The 20934-nt window shown below is 40.8% G+C and overlaps 1 protein-coding gene across 2 annotated transcripts in view; it reads left to right on the top strand.

Moving 5' to 3' along the window:
* LOC118224551 (serine/threonine-protein phosphatase 2A regulatory subunit B'' subunit alpha-like) overlaps nucleotides 1-20934 on the top strand; it is an 88978-nt gene that overhangs the window by 31933 nt on the left and 36111 nt on the right. The window contains exon 2 of one of the 2 annotated variants that reach the window (XM_035412057.1): nucleotides 8540-8661. The exons of the other annotated variant lie outside the window; for it this stretch is intronic. The gene's annotated coding sequence lies outside the window, so the exon portion shown is untranslated. The remainder of the gene's footprint in view (nucleotides 1-8539; nucleotides 8662-20934) is intronic. 2 annotated transcript variants of the gene reach the window in all.

Raw genomic sequence — 20934 nt, 5'->3', positions numbered from 1 at the left:
GCCTTCCCCAAACTGTTGCCACAAAGTTGGAAGTACATAATCCTCTAGAATGTCATTGTATGCTGTAGCATTAAGATTTCCCTTCACTGGAACTAAGGCGCCTAGCCCAAATCATGAAAAACAGCCCCAGACCATTATTCCTCCTCCAACAAACTTTACATTTGGCACTATTCAGGCCAGTACAGTTGGCATTATGCATTCCACCAAACACAGATTCATCCGTCAGACTGCCAGATAGGGAAGCATGATTCATCACGTCAGAGAGTGTGTTGCCACTGCTCCAGAGTCCAATGATGTTGTGCTTTACACCATTCCAGCAGACGCTTGGCATTGCGCATGGTGATCTTAGGCTTGTGTACGACCCATTCTACTGCCAATGTTTGTCAATGGAGATTGCATGGCTGTATGCATGATTTTATGCATCTGTTAGCAATGAAATAGCTGAAACCACTAATTAGAAGGGGTGTCCACATACCTTTGGAAATGGAGTGCATGTTTATTTACTTAATAATAATAATAATAATAATAATAATTATATATATATATATATATATATATATATATATATATATATATATATATGCATGTGTGTGTTTGATCTGCACTTCTGGTAACAGTTTATTCATATTGTACAGCCGGGCATAGTATTGTGGTAGAACACTAAGGTCTGCAGTGCTCTGAAAGCACACATCTCTTGACTTTCTGATGACATCAGCAGGCTATGTGGTGCTTTGGGGTTCCTTTAGTTTTGTTTTTGTTTTGTTTTTTGTGTACTGTGCACTGGCTGCAATTTGGCTTGTGTAAAATTTATTAACCTATGGAAACAAATATGCATGCTCTACACATTGCAGTAGTAATGGCATTCTGACAGACTCACTGAAAACTCCATGCCACTGCATCTAGTTCAGAGGTGGGCAACGAGGGCCGTATCTGTTTCTGGTTTTCATGGCAACTTCTGACCTTAATTACTTAATTAGCCATAACATTTACGGCATCTGACATTTTAGCTACATTTCTTGATAAGCGCATGAATGACCACTGAAGACTGTTCTTTTGTCACCATGTGAAACATTTTACTGTGATCTAATCTATCAGTGAACCAATGTTGGTGTATACAGCCAGTTAGCTCATTTAGCTAGGGTAACTGGTGAAAACAAAAATGTGCACACACACCGGCCCTCCAGGACCGGAATTGCCCACCCCTGATCTAGTTTGTTTAAATGCATTTACTAAAAGCAGAAGATCTAGGCCAGGTGTGCCCAATATGTTGATGAGACAAGCTGGTAGATTGCGTGTCATTTTAAAAAATGCACTCAAAAATAGATAGTTGTTCCATGCAATATTGTTCAGTAGAGTCAAAAAAAGAAATAATTGGATTTACTGGATTTACATTTTTGTTAGATTTGGATGGCAGGTATGCCATCCCGCCAAGTTACGCCTTGAAAAAAAAAAGTAAAGCCCCAAACTAAGGGGATTTTGCGTTTTCTCCTTCTTCTTCTTCTTCTTCTCTTTCTTCTTCTTCTTCTTCTTCTTCTTCTTCTTCTCATTCTTATTTTTCCTGCCGCCTATCCCACTAATAACATGTCTCCCCATTGGACATTTTACCGACACCCGCCAAATCTTCACCTACACGACCCAATGAAAAACTTGCATACACACGCAAAATACCCATACCTTTTTACTCTGAAACATTCTCAGTACAAACAGCTAGTCCGCCTGTGGCCTAGTGGGTAAGGTTACAGTCTTGGGAACCCAGGGTCCTAGGTTCAAGCCCAACTAAGAATGTGTTTCTTTAACCTGCTTTTACCTTCACTAATAATTGTCTACTATTTCTCAATTATTGCTTTTGCACCATATCTACCAGCCGTTCCCCGAACGTATACACTGTATTATGACGTACCGTCTGCACGTTCAATTGTTAACCGGCTACAATATTGCAAAGCCATATGGATTCAACGGGAGCTCTTCTGTGCTTACTCGCCTGTGTTCTTCTTTAAAACCACGGACAGGTTTGCTAATGATATTTCATGCATTGCATAGCTATGTCATGGTGCTGCCCTAACAAAGTGACAGACTGGTAAACCTCCGGTTGAACGATTGAATCCCGCCTCGTCCTCAGGCAGATAATTTCCTCTTTTACACTAACGTTCTCTTACGCTTATATTTGCTTTACCAAAACTCACTCATGGCCACCCATATGCATTTCATGACGGCAAATGTATTCCTTTTATTAAAAAGTTACACCAGTTCACCGCTGTGCCATTTCTACTAACTACATTTCTTCACTTGGCTACCGTACAAAACCTTCTTATCAGCAAACGCCACGTTTCTACATTCATGTTACCTCGCCCTGTTCTCTATCTAGCCACATATAAACAATTACTACGTATGTACGTTCTGCAACTCCCCATTAAAACATTACATTTAAAATCATGATTCACTCATAATTATAACTACTAGTACTGAACATGAAAAAAACACAGCAGTGCAATAGATTTCACATGTTACTTAACCCTCAACTTTAACAGTTAATGCTTTATAGCGACTGTTATATATACCGTTCGATAAGGAATATAAGCTCGCTCATGGTTACTCCATTTACTTCGCACTATACTCCGTGATCATGTCAACCTTCACCTACATGCCCATTCTGCTAAAAACATATTTAAAAAAAAAAACTGTTTCAACTACGCAATTTCATCATTTCTCCTAATTTATCTCACACTGTTGTTATTTTCTCATATACAAAGCCTGCTGGGACATATGCGTCTGCTCCTATTCTCCACTATCAACTTTTTCGGTTCTAGCTTAGCAAAACAGCGAAGAGGATTCCTACCTGCTGATAAGCCTATCAAAATGCCTTATAAACCTTACAAACACTAAAAGTGCATCCCCACGAAATAACAGACAACGGAGCAGGACAGAAGGGTATACAAGTTGCGACCTAGGGAGCTATAATTCTACGGGCTTGCTCCTTCTTTTATCAATCAAGGCTCGTTGGATGGCCGTCAAATCCGTGAGTACATACACTAGCCATATTTCACCTGCGCTTTTTCGCATTTCTCACTCTCATAATAAAACGCTTTGCAAAAAGAAATGATATCTCATAAAAAACACGTTTTCAACGTACAAAAATGCCAAGTTACTCAAAAGTGAGGAAATATTGGGTAGCATTGCTTTGAAATACATCTTATGTAATTTTGGTGAGGCAAGATAGCCTATATTGTTTGTAGTACCGTAACTTGGCATCATTTTGATATCAATACTTTTGAGTAACTTGGCATTTTTGTACGTTGAAAACGTGTTTTTTATGAGATTTACTTATATAAAATGGACAGTGGTTGCACGCAATTATATAGCCTATATGTGACATCATCAGCTTTATCAATTTGTCACAGCCTACTTAATATTGCATGCAACCACTGTCCAAAAATTTACTTTTTGAGTGTAGATCCAGCATAGTTAAAAGCTACGTTCAGTTTGCTATTTATCTGTGCTAGATTAGTTAGCAAGCTATGGGTTTGTAATGTCCGGTCTCAGTAATTGAAGGGAGAAATGTACTGGTAGTTTGTAATGAATTTGCGTGTCGATGACATCTGACTCCCTCTTCTGATATCAGTTCCGTCGGTTCTGCCCCCTTGCCCCCCAAGTTTTCTGAACCAATATCACCAATATACTGGTTGTTAGATCACATTGTGCTGGCCATTGGAAAAGTAGATCACAAACCAAAAAAGTGTGGGCACCCCTGATCTAGGCCAACATTTAGAGCAGATAGAGCATCAAGTGTACATATGATTGACAGCACATCAAGAACTTCAAAGGTCCAGTTTACTGTCTGTGTGTTTCAATGGTTATTGTAAAACTCCATTTGATTCCATTTTCTTTTACTTTTCTAAAAAGTAAATTATATATAACTTTCATTCAAATTTTGGTCTGATTAGAACTGAGAAATATGAGTGATCATTGTTATTTTAACTGTCATGACAGTACTGTTATAACAAATACAGAAGCTTCGGCAGCATGCATTGCCAAATATGTCAAGCCAGTGAATTGAATTGATTCAGCCTGTTCTCACAGTTTCCTAAAACACACAAGAGAACTCCTTTTCAGAATGCTGTGAAGCCACAACAGGCTCACTAATGGTGCTAATGTCCACCTTTGTGAAAAAGTGTGTTTGACAGGGAGCCTTGTAGCAGTCTCAATAATTGGCAATAAGATAAATGATGCAGAGGTTGACTGTAGCCTTGCGCCTCATTAAATTCAAAGATTTGAATCTTAATAGAGAAAAAAATAACAGGGAGAGACAGACAAGCAGGCAGAAATGTAAGGTGAACCTTTGACCCTTTGCTCTAAAGCGTTTTCAGTTACTGTTCCTGACAAAAGATTGCCATATTGTAGTGCACCCTTGCAGTGGCCTTGTTTTCAGACACACACACACACGCACATACACACACACACACAAACACGTGCACACACACACACACCTATACACACGCACACAAACATGTGCACACGCACGCACATGCACACAAACACACACACATAAACAGACACACACACACACGAACACATGCACACACACACCTACACAAACACACACACAAACACGTGCACACACACACAAATGCACACACACACACCCACATACACAAACATACACACACACACACACAGACACACACACTCACACACATACAGTGGTTATTCAGCTGAGTATAGATGGTAAATCATACGACCCTCCCGTGTTTCCTTCTGCTGACCTAAATGTGCGGGGGGTAAGTGGGGTACTTATTTGAGCTCTCCTGAGCGGGCCAGGCTCTGTCCTGCAAGCTCTGAGCAGGGATCTGGGGCTCATGCAATTACTCACACATCAGACTTCCTGGGTGTTAGAATTCCACTCTCAGACTGAAACGCTCAGTCTTATATGAAAATTGAGATCCCAATGTCTCTCATTCCCACCAGATTATTCATAATTTTAAAATATACTCTTGATCAAACCAATGATCCATTGCTCCTCCCTATAATTTCCCCTTTCCTCCTCCATCTTCCTCCTTCTCTCCCTTGATATCTCCTCCTGTCCTGTGAAGTTTTGATTTCATTTCAAACAAATGATTCAGAGTGTTTGTACTCTGGGTCTGAATTTAATATATTCTGTAATATATTCTCTTTATAGACCTTTACTGTTCTCACTTCCTACCTCATCTCAGTGCGTTTTGGTCCGAAATCTCAATTTAATGTTTTTTTAAACCAGATGTAGAGATGTATAGCACAACATGTACGATAACAATAATAAGAATAATAATTATTATTATAGGTAGCACATTTATAGAGCCTTTACAGAATCACACAGTGCTGTACGGGGATGTAAACCTCACTTCAAACAATGGGTAGTACCCACCTGAATGACAGCTGTTTTAAGCCAGGGCACTCACCAAATATCAGCTGATGAAAGGAGGGAGGGAATTATCAAGATATTTAAACTTGGGTAGGCTAATGTGGGCACACAATGAGAGGACTGCATTGTGGGTGACCTTTGCCAGGGAACTTTGCAAGAGAACCCACTTACTATGAGAGAGGAGCACCTGTGATCCTTAATGGCCATAATGAATTGGGACCTTGATTTAATGTCTCATCTGAAAGATGGATCTGATCTCCTGTGTAACCCTACTCTGAAACCGTGATCTGGACTGTCATCCTGTTTTGAGGAGCTGGCAGCATAATGGCTGGGTTTTTATGGTGCCTTATGGCTGTGGGGACAAAGAGTGATGAGACGCCGGCATGGCCCTCGGGCTGACAGGAAATAGTCTGTACGGGTGTGTGTCTCTCCACACTACTTGACTTCAGTCTCTGAAAGTCTAAGTAAAGAGAGAGAATAAAGTGTGGCTCATGCTGTAGGCATTTTGGCTCAAAATCTGGAATGTGTGCAATGTTCAGAGGCCACTGTCAGATCTACTCTCCTCTTTGTGGTCTACTTAAAAAGTGTAATCTATGGAGATCACATCCTTACCAAGCCTCCCAAGCTGTTTCTCCTGCTAAACACATAAACACATATGCACGCACGTACACACATTAACACATGCACAAACATTACACAGTTATGAACATATACTGAGACACACATATACAAATATATATGCAACATTCCATAACAATTCCTAAGAGGAGAATCATTTATGAAAATATCATTACCAGATCTAGTACAAAAGGGTAGAGTGCTAAAAGGTGGTTATGGGAGGGGAACCAAGGAGCAGTCAGGAGAGGTGTATCTTCAGTCTGCATCGGAAGATGGCCCGAGATTCTGCCGTCCTGAGCACTGTGTTCAAGTTTGTTCCACCACTGGGGGCCTAGTACAGACAGACATTGTGTCTATGAGGAGCAACCATGCAGAGAGGGAATAGACAGTTGTGAGACTGCGGAACAGAGAAATCTGGTCAGGGTGTAGCATTTAAAGATTAGAAATATGATGGAGCTGTTGGATTCACTTCCATGTAGCCTGACACCATGCAAGCTGTAACACGTAGAAGTTGGAAGTGAAGATGAGGAGGGGTCTGACATGAGCAGGTTTTGTATAATAATAATAATAATAATATATATATGTGTGTGTGTGTGTGTGTGTAAAGATGGATGAATTAAAGGATACATTGACACAAACTGTCTTAGGAAGGTGTTGGGGCACCATGAGTCACCAGAACAGCTTCAGTGCTTCTTGGCATAGATTCTATGGAATTCGACTGGAGGGATGAGACACCATTCTGCCTAAAGATATTCCCTCATTTGGCGTTTTGATGAAGGTGGTTGAGAGTGCTGTCTAACACGTTGGTCAACATTCTCCCATAGGTGTTCATTTGAGTTGAGATCTGGTAACTGTGAAGGCCATAGCATATGATTCACATCACATCAAACCATTCAGTGACCCCGCGTGCCGTGTGGATGGGAGCATTGTTATTCTGGAAGGATCCCATCAGGATATAAATGTTTCATCATGGGATAAAAATCACTCTGAATAACTTTGCATTGATTTGCAGTGACCCTTCCTTCCAAAGGGACAAGTGGACCCAAACCATGCCAGGAAAATGCCTTAATGGGGCTGAGCCCGCACACTGTGTATTGGAAGGGAACTTATCCCAAAATGACTACCAATGTGCTGAGATGTGCCAAAAAATATCTTTGTTTATTCAAATCACAAGTGCAAAAACGTTAAAAGTGCTCAAAGTGCCAAAAAGAAAGACAGCAAACGTTTCGGTCAGGAAACCGTCATCAGTGCTTGCACACTCAGTGCACAGGCAGAGTTATATAGATACAAACACTTGATTATAGGATGTTGCATTCACCTGTCAATGAATTACATGGTTGGGTATAATGACACTGGTTAATTGCTTCAATTACCAATCAATGGCTCCACAAATGACGTCAAAATGAGATTCTATAAATACAAGGCTAAATCACAGAACATTGCATACACATGTCGATAAGGTACCCAGTTAAGTACAATCACACTGATTAGTTAGTTCACTTAACAATTAATCAATTCCAAGGCACAAGATCCATAATCATATACACAATTAAGTATATTATCCATAGTTATATACTACAAAGGCAGAAAAGGTACACAGTTGGTGTGCTAAGTTATTATGTTAGTCTGCAGTCATCAAGATTTAAAAGATAGGTACATTGGGGGTGTGATTCAAATTTCAGGGTAGAGAATACAGACAGCAGGTCGATCAACGGGACTCTAATTAGAACATGTGCCATCCACACAGAGGAGAATTGAATACAGCTCAACCACAGAGTATTGCAATCACATTTAATTGCCAATTGATGGCTGACACCCCAAATTACGTCAAACAAAGAGCACAGACAAGATGCAGATAAATATAGCCACTTGGTCACAGGACATTGAATTCACATATCAATAATAGTATATAGTAGGGGTGTGCAGAGACGTCATTATCTGTATCTGTATCTGTTCAACCAACAAAATTATCTGTCTCTGTATCTGTATTCGGATAGAAGACCGGAAGTGGGCGTGGTTTATACCGGAAGTCACGTTAAATCCGGCAAATGTTGTATTTTCATTGGCAATGCAATTGTTGTGCCTTCAAAGCATCAAATTGATTTAATATTGGCATGAAATATATTTCCACATCCTCATACTGTACTTTTCATCTCTCTCTCTTTTGCATTTCCTTTAACTGGGGGACATTGAACAATCAGAAACTGAATAAAAAAAAGATTTATAAATCGAAAGATTCTGTTTTGCATTGGAAACAAAAACTATTTACAGTAAAGATATATAGAAAAATATCCTTCAGTTGAAGGGAATAATCTTGAATTCCAATAATGCTGCGTTCGTGTTTCTTGATGTGTTAACATTACTGCAGTTCGCTAGGGAAACGTGAATTACTACTTTACAACAGTAATTAGCCTACATAACAGAAATACGTGAACTTTTTTTGCCTGTTTTATTTTATTTTTTTCCCCCTACTGAACTAAGTTTGGATAGACTGCAAACCATCTGATGTCCTTATATTTTTCCTAGGTGGCAACTGTTACCATGAAAATCTGGACTGGATTTCGTGTTCATTTGATAGCCAAGACCTATGGCTGATATATATACAGCATGTTACATCTTAAACGGATGAATATCGACTGAAATACAAGGTAAAACGTCGGTTTTTTCAATATTTCGAATGGGTTTTTAAATGGAGGAAATTCACACATACAGTTAAAAACTACAGGTTCTAAGCTTCATTTTGATGTATAGGTTTCGGAGGTTTGAAAGAAATCCAGCTGCCACACCAGGCTTTTGTCTCGCTAGCTCCCGCACCTGACGCCTCCACCTTTTTTTTTTGAATCCGAATAATAACGAGCAACTTCTGGTAGAATAAATATCTGTTTCCATTGCATTATTCGTGCTTTCCCGAATACAGTATTCGGATTTGGACACATCCCTAGTATATAAATACAAATAACCAATCAATCCAAGTGCCTCCAATTGGAGCAGGGGGCAGCTATACAAGAGAGTAGGACACAGTTCTACCATTAAGTAGTCCCTCCAGAGGTCATGTGGGCGCATGCAGTTACTCACTGGACAAGGGGAGGAAAAATGTTCAAAGGAAGCAAGCAAGGTTAAAGGTCTCATTGAGGCCCTGAGGGTGCTCTGTGTTTAACAAAAAGATCCATTTACTTTCACATTTTAATAGTTTTTATTCTGCATTTGTATGTCTACGTGTTGTATGTATTCTGTCAATGCCACAGAAATGAAGTGTGGAGACTGGTTGTTGTGCCTCTTGGAAGTGTCTAGCTACAGGGGACTTAGGGTCACCCCTGCGTATGGAACTCCTGTGTTCATTTATTCTGACCCTGAACTGGCCATTACATTTCCCAATGTACTGGAAGCCACAAGGGCAGAACAGAAGGTAGACAGTATTAGTGGAGTTACATGTAATGGATTGTTTGATTGTGTATTGTTTCTTAGTTGTGAAGCTGGTGAATGTGTTAACTTTTTTACCATTCTGACAGGAAATGCAGTGTAAACATGGAAAGAAACCTTTGGGACCGTCTATTTTCTCCCCTTGTCCAGGTTGGCGAACATTATCTGCAGACAATACATGCCAATGTTTTTTGATCTTTACCCCGGAACTAGCAACCTTTTGAGGAACTCAGTGCGTTTCCACCACAGGAACTTGGGTCTAAATTTAGTTCCTGGGGCTTTATTTTAACCCCCAAAAAGTTCCTGCTCGGCGGGTAGTACTTTCCGAAAGTACAGGAACCTTTTGGGTGGAGCTTGCAGCGCTGAACATTTCTGATTGGTCGAGTACTCGCAGCATTTTTTTGTATTTATTTTCAACCGCCATGTTTGAAAATATGCAGGCGCAAACCAATTTATTTTCATAATAACAAATCAAACCTGTATGTTATGCGGCGCAGTAGCCTAGTTTTGGTTATAGTCTGCCAACATCTTGGAATTATAACGTGTGCTCTTCTGTTCTTTTCTTGCTTTAGTATTCGTTTTATAAGCATTCGTGCTGGGACAGCATATTACGTAGGCTACCAAAACATTCAAACGGATAAATTCGGTTGCTGAATATTTTCTTTGTTAGCCCGTTGTAATTGACTCAAAACGTTTGATACAGTTATGTGAGGTATGCGGTAGTTCTGCGTAATTAACATTGGTGATACAGTAAAAGCAAACTGGAAATCACCTTCCGCACTTTTTGTCAGGGTAAAATAACAGGTTAATTCTAGTAATCATCTCTTTAGCTTTTTCAGACTGCCGTAATTTTACTCCATTTTACTGCCATTCTTCAATTCCACGAAAAGACCAGGAAGACTATGGACTAATTTATGGTGCATGGTTCGCATCTGGAGGGCACACTTCGCTGCTCGGCTAGCACTGCAGTAACTTCGAAGGAAAGCGAACGGTGGCTGTACCACTACTAATTTAAATTTTCACGCAAGTCCGAGTTTTCGTTCTATTCTTGTCATTTTGCGATTTGCCTATATGGAATTGATGATGAGAAAGTAATCAAACAGCAAATTGTTTACAACGTGTGCATGTTTTCTGCTGTTGTTGCCAGTTATATTGGAAATGTGAATGCATTCTGTCGCTTCGGATGTCAAGACATGAAAGCGAATGTTCGCATAAAAACATAATGAATGTGTTTGAGAGGATTATAAGACAGTTACAATCTGACTATTGGCCTGTTATATACTATTTGTTGCATAACAACGGTCCAAGTTCAACTACCAACAACTTTTTTGCTTGACAACGGTAAAATATGCCCAAACGGCTGCAGAAGAATATTTCAATTCCAGGTGATTAAATCGATAAAAATCAATAAATACAAAAGTAACCATATACAGTCATTGTTGGTAGCCCGTTGTATATAAGTGGAATAAATGTCCCGGTTATTAGAAAATAATGCAGGCTACTTCGGTGGTAGTATGGGGTTACAGAAGAAATCATAGGACAGATGGACGGACGACAACGTCGCTTTTTCATACGTCGTTGGGCTAATTTGCCTAATCTTCGCGGGACTTTAGACCGCGGTGGAAACGCAGACAACCATGGGCTGAAGGAACCTTTTAGTTCCTTGAAAAGTAGTTCCTGGGACTAAAAGTTCCCGGTAATTTTGGTGGAAACGTGGCTCTTGAGAGTATCCCCGAGATAATTTTGGACATTTCCACCAATAGCTGTGTAGGGGGAATTTTATTTTCTCTGGTCTCCAGATAAAAATTCTAAAGCCTCCAAGCCCTCTGAATGGGGAATATTAGTACAGAGGCTAGTGATGTCTAATGTTGCTAAGAGCACATTGTCTCCAGAAATTTGGACTTGAGATAGCTGCTCAAGAAAATCACCAGTGTCTCTTAAGTAGGAAGGAAGTTTGGTTACTAAGGGTCGAATATGAGCATCTACAAAGTTGAAAAAAGGTTCAGTAAGGGATTCAATTCCTGCCACTCTGGGTCACCCCGGAACATTAGTTAAAGATTTATGCACTTTTGGGAGGATGTATAAAACTGGTATAGTTGGATATTTATTTGTGAGGTACTCTTTTTCAATCTGAGAGATTGTCCTCGACTCAAATGCATTTTTCAGAAAATGATCAATTTCAGCCTTTAATCTGCGGGTGGGATCAAATTGTAACTTTTTGTAAAAAGTTTCGTCTGAGAGTTGTCTTTTAATCTCAGTAATATAATCTGACCGATTTAATAAGACTATGCTTCCCCCCTTGTCTGCCGGTTTAATGATTACCTCTTTGTTGTTGGCCATCAGTTGGAGGGCTTGTCGTTCACTCTTCAAGATGTTGTGTTGGACAGTAGAATGGGGGGTCTGCAACAAGGCTTTAACATCATTCTCAACTAGTTTACAAAAGGTGTTAATGGGTACACTATTCACCTGAGGGCAGAATCTGCTCTTGGGTTTAAAACATGGCTGAGAGTCAGACATATCAACATCAAGAGGAAGGCTAGTTCTCTCTTTGTGAAAAAAGTACTTATTGCTACGAAAAAATTTAAACAGTTCTACCTTAGTTTGAAAAGGATCGGGAGCCGGTGTAGGTACAAATGATAGTCCCTTGTTGAGGATGGATTCTTGCTTCTCAGTGAGTTGGTAGTCAGTCAGGTTGGAGATCAGACCTTGTAGTTTTTTTGGCGATGGGGTCTTGTGTGATAAGGTCTTGTATCCTGATCCTCTCTTGCCTCTGCGCCGCGCCTTCCTCTCCATTTGGGTTGGTGGTGTTGTAGAGTCCTTCTGGTGGACGGCCCTCTTAGTCCTAAAAAACCTGAGCCGGAATCGCACGGTGCTTCAGATGTACTGGATGCAGATGTATTGTGGGGTCGCTGTAGTCACACCTGCTTCCTGGTAAACCAGGGGTAGACTTGTCCATCACGGTAGTCCAAGGTGTCTCTCTTAAATTTTTTCCGTTTCAATTTCTGGATTTCTTGCTGGTATTTATTCAGTGTGCATTCTAGAGTCTCTTTGACCGACCTGAGATCCGACTCAGCGGTAGAGTCTTTCAAAAGTAGTTCCATGTGGTTGATTTCTTTGTCCGTTTCGGAAAGTTCTTTATGTACAAACTCTATGATGAGAGCAGTCAAATCTAGTGAAGCCTTGTTAAGAATTTCACACCACTTAGTTCAGTCTCGTCAAAATGACCCAGAGTAGGCTCCTTTTGTATTTGGTGGCCTCTGGGGATTCTCTTAGCTCTAATAGACTCACTTAAGGTTGTTCCGTGTAGAAATAACCGTGTTTTCTTTTGTAGGAAAATGCCTCTCACAGCATAACAGAGCCACCGGACCCCCTCACTCAAGCATTCAGGCCTGTGCCCTTCTCTTGGTGTAGATGCACACATGCATTTGCCCACTTGTCGAGAATATGGCGAAGGATGACTCGTCTGACCGTATCACTTTTTTCCACATGTCTGTAGACCAGTGCCTATGGTTTTTGCACCACTGAACTCTCAAATGTCCATTCGTCTTTGTAATGAGGGGTTTATGCACTGCAACCATTTTATAATATCCCTCTATGTAGTTGTTGATGGGCTGTTCTTGCTGACACAGTCTGATCACATCCTGCATTGACATTCTCAGTCACCTAAGGAAGAGATGCTGTTCTGTTTTTCCTTACATATCACAATAATGCATGAGCATCATGGCCATCGAATGTGTGCTTTCAACCACAATTTCCATTTGCTGATGTCTTTCCCAATAGATCTAAATGCAGATATCACTTTAGTCACTGTTCCTATTGAAACACTAGCCAGTTGAGTAGTCTGTGTGACTGAAGCTCCTGCCCCATCCGTGCCACAGTCGTGAACCCTCTTTCGAAGTCACATAGATCTTTTCCTCTTTCCGTCTTGATCCAAAATCGAGGTCAACTGGGGCGGCTCAGCATTTTTATACATGCCACAGAGCATGATAGGATGTTAATTGCTTGATTGTATCATGCAGTTCACCTGTATGGAAGCATCTGCATTTGTTATGTTTCTCCACTCATTTATTCAGGTTTTTCTTTTCATTTGTCATCTGTCTGTATATGTACACTATTTGACTAAAAGTATCTGGACACCCCTTGGTCTGGGGCTTCTTTTTCATGGTTTGGACTAGGCCCCTTAGTTCCAGTGAAGGCAAATCTTAATGCTACAGCATGCAATCACATTCTAGATGATTCTGTGCTTCCCCAACTGTTTGGGGAAGGCCCTTTCCTGTTTCAGCATGACAATGCCCCTGGGCACACAGCAAGGTCTATATAGAAATGGCTTTGTTGAGAACAGTGTGGAAGAACTAGACCGGCCTTCACAGAGCCCTGACCTCAACCCCATCCAGCACCTTTGGGATCAACTGGAACATTAACTGCGAGCCAGGCCTAATCTCCCAATCAGTGCCCAACCTCACGAACGCTCTTCTGGCTGAATGGAAGCGAATGCTTGCAGCTGATCCCTCTAAATTTTAGTATAAAGCCTTTCAAAAAGTGTGGAGGTTGTCATAGCAGCAAAGGGTGGACTAACTCCATGTTAATGCCCCTAGAGATGTTGGATGTCAGGTGTGACACACATTTGGCTATGTGGTGTGTGTGTGTATATATATATATATATATATATATATTCACACACACACACACACACACACATATATGCTGAGTGGCCACTTTATTAGGCGCACATGCTCCTACTAGCCTGCTTCTCTAAATAGCAAATCATGTGGCTGAAACTCACTATAAGTATGATTCAAATGACTTTGACCGTGTTATGACCATGTTGGTGTCAAACATTGTGGTTCCATTACAACTGCCTTCCTGGGATTTTCACACACAGTCTGTAGACTTTACAGAGAATGGTGTGATAAAAAAAAAACATCCAGCGAGTGTTAGTTCTGTGGGTAAAAATACCTTTTTAATGAGAGGTCTGGAGAATGGGCAAACAGAAAGCCCACAAATGCTCAAATAACAGCTGTTTACAACAGTGGTCTGCAGAAGGTCATCTCTGAATGCAAAATATGTCAAACCTTGAAGCTAATGGGCTACAGCATCAAAAGACCACAGTTGGCATGTAATCTGACGAATCTGGATTTCTGCTGCGACATGCAGATAGTAGGGTCAGAATTTGGTGTAAACAGCATGACTCCAATCAGTGATTGGTATCTTCAGTCTGCACTGGAAGATGAGCAGGGTTTCTGCTGTCCTGATGCAGACAGGAGACGTGACTAGGAAGTAAAAACACATGGCGGGAGCGGCCAGGTGTTCAGACGTTGCAGAATGATGAGGTCTGTCTAGTGTATCGGGTCTGATAATCTTTTTCAGATTTCATTTTTCATAATAATCTCATGAAGTTTTTAATTACATGCAAGCTGATATAAGTAGCCCATTTAGGGAGATAAGGGGAGGGGACATGGCTGAGCCTGGGGAGGTTGCAGATCAGCCAAGCATAGCATTCTGGATAAGCTGCAGAGGTCTGATGGTGGAGGCAGGTCTATTGGTGGAGTTCCAGTAGTCAAACGGAAGATACTCTGTATCTAGTCCAAGAGCTGGGTTGAGTAGATAATGAGTAAGGGGCAGATTTTGTGGAAGCTGTACAGGACGAATCTGCATGCCTAACATTCGTGATATTCTTGGAGAAGGCAGTTTGTTGTTCAGTGCCACACCAAGGTTCCTGGCAGTTAAAGAGGATTTGCCCCAATCATTCTGACTATACATAGCCCACTTTACATTATTCACATATCATGGAAAAACTTGTTTTACCTGTTTATCAGAGGTATCGATACTATAAGAATGCTGGGAGAAATGCTTGTACTTGGACCGCCCACATTGAACTCGACTGGATGATATTCTTCAAACACACAGAGGTTTGTTCATTTGGTGACCACAAAGGAAACACAAGCTGAGGTTGCTGCTTCTTTGTAATTGTGCTGCAAGTTATTGCTACATTGCAGCTATAATGGGTGTTCATATGCATAACAGTCTGAAACTACCAATAAGAAACAAGTGCACCACACATACTGCAAGTGCGTATCATTAGGACTACACCACTGGGTGTAATCAAATCAAATGCAATATGCTGCTACATTGTGATTCTTATTATAATTGACAGACTTGTTACTCATCTAAGTCATAAACAGACTCAAGGTGAGCTTTTTAATATGGGTAAGTTCTTTGCCATCCCTGGTTTGCAGCTTGCCAAATGTCTATTGCAAGCATATCCAAAGAGAGAGATTATTCATGTGAAATTGCTTTCTTTTGTTCACAGAAGGAAGGCTATTTGCGGTAGCCTTATAAGGCAGGACAATTTAATGAGAGGAGAAAGCTTTGGATGTGGAAAGAAGTGACTCATTCTTTTTCTTTTAAATATAATGTTATGAAAATTTAGACCCCGTTTTCCACAACGAACGAATGGGAAATTGAGTGCACTGGGTACTAAGGCCCTTTATTATAACTTACGTGGCAGCGTCTTTTGTGTAGGGAAATTGATTCTTTTGTTCATTCTTATTGTCTTACCTTCCGGCTTTTCACTTCCCACTTTTTCAATTCTGTCTGACGTCATGAGGTGCATGAGTTGGTAGTCATGATTTCACCAGCATGGATGGCTGAGCTTGCCTTGGTCTGTGTGGCATACTGCTGCCTGATGCACAGATGTGCGTTAACGTAAGTAAAATCAACATAATTACTTTGCTTTTACTTGCATCCAGAGAAACTTATTAAGCTGCCATAGCAAGGTGCTTAGCTTGCGGTGCTTCCCCTTGTTTAGCCTCAATTTCATCCCTGTAGGTTGACCTTTAGTTACCTCTTTGGAGATAAGGCATTGGTGTGACTGAACAGGTAATTGAATTATCAGCTTCTGTTATCAAAATTGAGATTTTAATGGGTAAATTTTACTCATACCACTAGAAAGGCTGGAGACTCCTTGTACTGTGTTCTGCTGGAGAAAACCCTTGTATTTCCCCCTTGGAGGAAGCCATCATTTCAGATGCATTTGGATGGATTTCTCATTGGAATTCAAATGACTTCAACATTTTATTATTGGTAGTACAATATTCACTTTATATGAGTTTTTTTACTTTAATATATCCCTTTAATATATTGCTGCATTTATGAGTCTAGGAATACAATCAGGCTGCTTTGAGCCGAGTGGTAGCGATGTGGCAGTAAACTGAAGTCCCACAGCAGATGTGTAAAGGACAGCTGGGACAAACACACAGAGAAAGACCCTTAAAAGTATAAAAAGAGCGCACAGAGCAGCCTGAAGAAGGCTATGCCTCTATCACGACTATGAAGAAGACTAAGAATACTTAAAGATCCTGGCTGGTACACCATGGAGGAAGATAAAGTGACAGGTGACAGAGGGCAAGGACATGAAAGCCAGGCCGTGCTGCGAGTACTCGGCATCAGAGGGGCGATGAAAAGAGGTGCGGCTTCAATGCCGTTTCCTCACGGGATTGTGGGATTAAACCTTGGGCCTTCGTGGTAACACGCCCGCCACGCTGACTCAGGCTGTTGGTCAAGTTTAAAAACGCATGATGCATGCATTCACACACTTCAAATCAATGCTTGGATCAGAGCCACTTAGTACAATCATATCATGCTGTTGTATCTTAACATTCCACCATTTCTTTTCCTGACATAAGCCTTTATTATTATGTTGGGACGACTTACACATCTGATTATTGCCATTTGATCTGTTTGAACAGCTGGAGATGTACCACAACTTGAGCACTTCACTTGAGGGTAAGTGGCAGACCATAGGCAGAACTTCTAGCCTCCTGACTGCTAGCTTTTTAAAAAATTAAATGTGGCACCAGACTGCAGCACTGATGGTGTCATGTGGATCTGGATTACATCAAAGTAAACAGCTGCACACGTGGTGGGAATCAGTTTGGCTGGTGTGTTTCCAGACCAGCCCGCCAAGTGCAGCTCCTGGCTTTAGACCAGACCACGGCGCTCTGGCCACAAATCTCACCTCCCTTGTGGTCTGCCCATTAGGGCAGGCTTTGCTGAGCTCATCTCAACAGATCATATTCATATTTGCTTGTAATATTTAAAAGTTGTATTTCATACAGACTGAAGTCCTCAATGGCAAACTTTTTCTGAAAGTAGATAATCACAGACAGATTAGTGTGCTGTACAGATCTATTGGAGAAGATAACTTTGGTCCTTGTCCATATTATTCATTGAGAGTAACTTTATCCGCATGGGCTAGAGATCCTGTTGTTTTATGTGTTTTCCATGGTGCAGAGGTCCTCTTGTGCACACGTTTTCTGTAATATCACAGTCAGACACTGTTGCTTGTGTACATTTTACACTCTGCCAAAATTAACTTCAGTTTTACGTGTAAAGCACTTTTTTACAGACACTATCATAAAGACACTACAGAAAAACAGAAAATGAAATAACTAGAAAAGAACCGAGCCTATATCCCAAAAAATAGCAGGTGTGGTTAAAACAAAATCCTTAGTGGGATTAAAAACACTTAAACAGTGGTGAGAAAAACACTCTAGTGAGAAGAAATCTTCAGGTTCATGTTACTTTATTTGTACCTGTAGGTAGATTTGGTTTGCAGTAGGAGGAACCCTGATATAGAAGGGTAATCAATAATGGTTGGGCAGATTATGGCCTGGGATATTAAACTAGCAGATAAAGTAAAAGGCCCAGGAAAAAGTGTATGTTAATATGCAGTTCCGAGCAGGGAAGCAATACATCTTGGCACCCAGGTTTGTTTGCTTGGTTGAGGTTTGGAGCTGGAGGCTTGGAGCAGTCTGGACTGTGGGTGGGGAAAAGGAGCAGAACCTCCAGGGAACTGAACAGGAATGGGGATTGTAGTTTCCTAGTTTCCCATTTCTGTGGGAAATACCCAGTTCTGCATGCAAAAAAGAGCAACTTATGCAAGTTTCCCTGAATAAGAGCATCTGGTAGTTGAGTCACTGTTTTCCAGGTGAAGCACTGCTGTTTATGGTAAATGGTAAATGGACTGCATTTATATAGCGCTTTTATCCAAAGCGCTTTACAATTGATGCCTCTCATTCGCCAGAGCAGTTAGGGGTTAGGTGTCTTGCTCAAGGACACTTCGACATGCCCAGGGCGGGGTTTGAACCGGCAACCCCCCGAATGCCGGACAATCGGTCTTACCTCCTGAGCTATGTCGCCCCTATTTTATGAGAGATCAACATTACATTACATTACATTACAGGCATTTAGCAGACGCTCTTATCCAGAGCGACTTACACAACTTTTACATAGCATTTTACATTGTATCCATTTATACAGCTGGATATATACTGAAGCAATTTTGGTGAAGTACCTTGCTCAAGGGTACAACGGAAGTGTCCTACCCGGGAATCGAACCTGCGACCTTTCGGTTACAAGCCCAGTTCCTTACCCACTGTGCTACACTCCGTCACATGTATGCCTTCTTTGAGTAGCACCTCAAAGTGATACTGTTTTTATGGTGCCAGCAGTGGCTGACCCCTATTTTTGGCATCGCTGGATATGCTTAGGGGTCCCTGGTGCAACTTTTGTGGGAACCGCAAGAGGTGTTTAGGCAAAAAATCCTGATACATCCCTAGAGATATGTCCTTATATTTTGTCCACCTCCGCTGTGCTCCACCCCATCTCAAAAAATGTTTTGGTGTGAAGTTGTAATTACTAGAACTGTTGAAGGCATGGTACTACTAGTGTGACATGCCTCTGTTGCATTTTCAGTCAGATCGTGCTGTAAACATCATGAAACAGGTATAGTTTGTTATGAAGAAAATGTAGAGGCATGCAAATAGCAAAGAGGACCAAGCACAGGAAATGAAGGAGGTCCAGAAGATTAAGGAAAGAGGTCTACATGAGTTTTAATGCCCACAATGTAAACATTTGTGTAGCTGTTACACCTGTTTGCTCACTTTACGGGGGTAATGTGCACAGTTTTTCCAGATGGGTTCAAGTATAGATCACCTCAGAGGGATTATCTTGGGGAAGCGCAGAGCGCCCTTCAGCAGTGTAATGGTGCGTGTAGTGGGGGAGATGTGTGAGAAGCAGGAGAATCTTGCCAGAAACACACACAGGTCACTGCAGAGACAGATCCTGATTTGTGGCCATGAGGACTACATCAATTTGACTAAGTCTGTACCTTTCGAGTGGAGGAGGAGGCCATCTTAAACTCTTTGATGGTCACTTCAAGGCCATCTTAAACTCTTTGTGGAGAAAGATTGAGGGAGAGAGAGACTTTATATCCAACAGTGATGGCGTGTATTGGAAATGGAGACTGATAAAATGGATGACTGATGACTGAATGAATCATATTGTGATTGGAGACAATGGACTGGGCTATGAGCTGAGGCCAGCTGATTCGAGTCAATCATGTTTTTCTACACACTGTGAAGTTATTTTGATTGTGTAATATGAGCACACAAAAATGAATATTTTATTAAATTCATTAAAAAATAATATTCAAGGGCCAGCTTTGCTTTTTTTACTTCCTTTTTGTTTTAAAACTGCACATTTGTGAACACTGACAGATACCAGGCCCTGGAATGTAATTATCCCTCGTTGAACTATTCTGTCCCTCCCTATTTGTATGATGGAGTTCCATGGGTATCCTGAATCCTGAACACCCATAACCAGACCTGCTCCCCTACACCCAAAACAAACATAGTATAGTCAATAGAAAGTTGCAATCAATTTTCAAAATCAGAGTACAAATGCTGAAAGGAATTTGCTAGAATTGTATACATATCTAATGGAACTGAATGTTGTTCTGAATCGTTACTGTGGGCCATTGCCCTTAAAATATTGTCTTGCTCACGCCTTCTCGTCTCAATACTCACAAAACTTGCCAGAGCCAGGCATCCACTACAAATCCATATGGGTCCTGCAAGGAGGACATATTACTCTGTGTCAGTATGCAGTGTTACAGTAATGGTACTGTGAGATGCTGTATGTCAAAACTCAGAACCTGTCATCTCAGCATTGCAAACCCACCCATTAAATGAGCTGATTGTTGCCACAGATAAAGGCTCCGCAAACTGATCCTGGACAGGAGAAATAAGTTATCTGAAAAGGCCACTCTGAACTGTGCTGTATCAGCGATTCATAACGAAACATGGTTTTCTCATATGCATTTTCATTCATGCCTTTGCAGGTGCCCTGTGTCATTCCAGCTGTGTCAGTCATAAAAATAAAACAAAAAACTCAAGTCTTATTTATAAAATGTCAAAATATACTAATGTTACATTAGTTTCACAGAATGTTCATTAACTCGTAGATTTTACTTTAGCTTCTTTTAACGTTCTTTTAACGTTTTTAATTCTTTAAACTGTATAGAATGTCTTTTTAAAGTACATCTTATTTCAAATACATTTAAAGTACATTCTTTTCCACTTGTGGCTTACGGGAGGAAACAGTCACATATGTTTGTGACATTAGGGTTAGTGGTATGAGCTTATGTCTTACAGTATAAG

The sequence above is a fragment of the Anguilla anguilla genome, chromosome 4 (genome assembly GCF_013347855.1).
Source record: "Anguilla anguilla isolate fAngAng1 chromosome 4, fAngAng1.pri, whole genome shotgun sequence".
In the NCBI taxonomy this organism is placed as follows: Eukaryota; Metazoa; Chordata; class Actinopteri; order Anguilliformes; family Anguillidae; genus Anguilla; species Anguilla anguilla.
Note: the sequence above shows the minus strand (reverse complement) of the source record. Positions and strands in the feature narration are given on the sequence as shown.